This window comes from Lactuca saligna, chromosome 5 (genome assembly GCF_052625555.1).
Source record: "Lactuca saligna cultivar CGN05327 chromosome 5, ASM5262555v1, whole genome shotgun sequence".
Taxonomy (NCBI): Eukaryota; Viridiplantae; Streptophyta; class Magnoliopsida; order Asterales; family Asteraceae; genus Lactuca; species Lactuca saligna.
In genome coordinates, this window is record NC_136421.1 from 112,116,605 (window position 1) to 112,119,568 (window position 2,964).

General features: G+C 31.2%; 1 long non-coding RNA gene across 1 annotated transcript; it reads right to left on the reverse strand.

The window, feature by feature from the left end:
- Positions 1-953: 953 nt before the first annotated feature.
- Positions 954-1,937, reverse strand: LOC144997505 (uncharacterized). The gene is made up of 2 exons (XR_013659828.1): positions 1,389-1,937; positions 954-1,227 (listed from the first exon to the last, which is right to left on the reverse strand). It is a non-coding gene; the product is annotated as an uncharacterized LOC144997505 (long non-coding RNA).
- Positions 1,938-2,964: the final 1,027 nt, after the last annotated feature.

The window sequence follows — 2,964 nt, forward strand, 5'->3', positions numbered from 1 at the left end:
TTAATTGGTTTAAACAATCTGGAAACATAGTGATTTAATTGTAATAATAATAATAATAATAATAATAATAATAATAATAATATGATGTCAAAATTATATATTGGGACATTACCTTTTTTTTTTTTTTTTTTTTTTTTTCTTCAGAACTAGTCCCTTTACTTGTGCCCTCCTATTCTCCACTTTTTCTACGTATTTTACTTTCGGCCCCTTCAACTCGAATGTTCAATCTCCATCACTATATATATATATATATATATATATATATATATATATATATATATATATATATATAGAGAGAGAGAGAGAGAGAGAGACTAATTTGAAACGTTTTGTTTAAACTAAACGCTAAAAATTTGTAGTGTCAAACAAAATTTTTTGTTCAAACGAAACGTTTTATCAAACGTTAGAAGCTGGAAGCTTCCAAATGCTCCATGCCGAACACGACTATACCATTCATGACAGTTTTATTATAAGGTATAACCAAACGTTCATCCCTCCATCCCAAGCCATCAGTGAAACATTTAATGGCAGAATCTACGTTCAGTAATTGGTAATATTTATAGTTTTTTATTAGTTACATTTTACGGTTTTTTGATTGCAATGTGAATCATTCATAAGGGTTTGGAAAAAATCAAATAGTAGTTCAGCAACCGGTTCCAAGCCATTAGGGCGGATACCCAAATATACGTTCCAATATCAAATTTTGATTACCAAAATGTGAATCAATTCATAAGGGTTTGGAAAAAAAAATCAATCTTGCAATATATAGTAAAATTTAGCGGACAAAAAATATAGTTATCCAAAAAAAAAAAAAAAAAAAAAAAAACATGATTCTATCAAATGACTAGAAAGGTGATCTCGCATATTTTGGACATGTTAGTGATGATTCTATCTATCTCATTCATGTAAACATGATTCATCTATTATTTGTTTTAATGAAAATTAACAAACAATGAAACAACACGATCAAAATTAAAGTTTATATTCATAGACTTGGTCACATTTTTGAATCTAACGCAATCTTGTACAACAATTAAATTGTTTGACAACTAAGCAATAACCATAGAAAACTAACAGAGTTTAAAGTTGTTGATTATTCGTAGTAAATTATCCAACAAATTTACAAATTAGTCAATTCCAATGACCTTGTGCTTGTGCAGCTGGCATGGGGATCCTAGGTCGTTCCAAGCTCTGAATCTTCAATGATATCTTCAGCAAATAATCAACCTGCAAACCAAAATTGACGATTGATTGTGTTAGATACAAAAATGTGACCAACTCTATGAATATAAACTTTAATTTTGATCGTGTTGTTTGTTAATTTTCATTAAAACAAATAATAGATGAATCATGTTTACATGAATGAGATAGATAGAATAATCACTAACATGTCCAAAAGCGTCGATTCCTATCGGAGCTATAATTTAGTAACAACACAAAATCGTCTACTGAAGGGGAAAAAAGTGATCAAATGTAGCGATCAGTAAAATTTGAGTTTCAATTAGCAATATAAGTTGTGCTTACAACACACTAGACATCAAAATTGACGATTGAGCATATAATCAGAGATGTGTTTTAATTCTAGCGATCACCAATTAGCAATGGTTTGGGTGAAAAAAGGGTCGGCAATTAAATAGCGTAGATACCAGACAAATGCCTAATTCTTCTTTGAGATAAAGCAATTGGACTCTCTATGAAAATCAAACTCCAACTACTCAAAAGTAAACGATCGAGTATAATCAGAGATTGAATCGTATTTGCGTGTATCCGAGGGGATTGCCCTGAGATGGTCGCCGCTGACAAAGACGTGAACGATGATCACTACTTGGATGGAAGATGAGACAGTGGAGACAAAAAAGGATGGGTAGCAAGAAACTTATGAAGAAATTTCGTAGGAGTAGGAGTTACAAATATGACCGACAAAGCATAACACATGTTTTAAAACTCCTTTTTTTAGTTGAACCTTGAGTGGTTCCTAATTTATTCATTCCAAATACATTAAAAACATATAAGCTTAAGTTTTACATTAATCAACGTATATAAAAAAATAAAGTATAATACAGAAAGAAATATAATTTTAGATGAATACAAACATATTAAAAAAACTCTAGAATATCTACCATATGTTTTTATTCAAAAAATCTAAATAAATGTGAAAAAAAAAAACCAAAGTTTGTTATGAAAATGATTCGCTCATATGTGTTTTATTTAATTTAACCGGTACCGGTTCAACCGAACTTTTATAAAACCCGGCCGGTTCAATCCGGTTTAAAAATAATCATAAAACCGATGATAGTTGAACCGTTCATTTCTCCGATTCCCAATCCAACCGGTTTAAACAGGTTTTTAAAACATTGGCACAACACTATCTTTTTTTAGTAAGGATTATTACCATATCTCAAGTTTTACCCTCTAAATTGGTATTAATTAATTTTATGCTGACTCTTCCCATAATAGTTTAATAGAATTATGGCAAAAGGCCTAAGTGTATTAGTTTCAGCACGTTACACCTCCATTAAGTACCTAAATACGAACGTTGTAGGTTAATCCTGAGCTAGGTCAAGCCAATTCTTCTTTCCAACATCAAACCTCCAAGAAACATGGTATCATGCTCTAACATGCACACATAAGGGTACAAAGAATGAGATTTAAGGAATCGGTGGTTTGAAGATTTGAGATGCGAGTGTGATGAACCTGCCACATTCTTGATCTCTACAACTCTATCCATGGAGGAAATTCAGAGGGTGTCCAAACTATCAGGTAAAATTTATCTTAAATTTGCTAGTTTTTTTCTCTTGAACTAGTATGAAAAAAAAAGGGAAAAAAAATTATGGCTTAATCCAGTACTACCAAACACTCACTACAAAAAAAACCATGTGGAAATTCTCTGTTGATTTGGAGGAGGCTAAGAACAACAAAAACTTCAAATGGAGATTTTGAACCTGATGAAGACATGTGTTGATT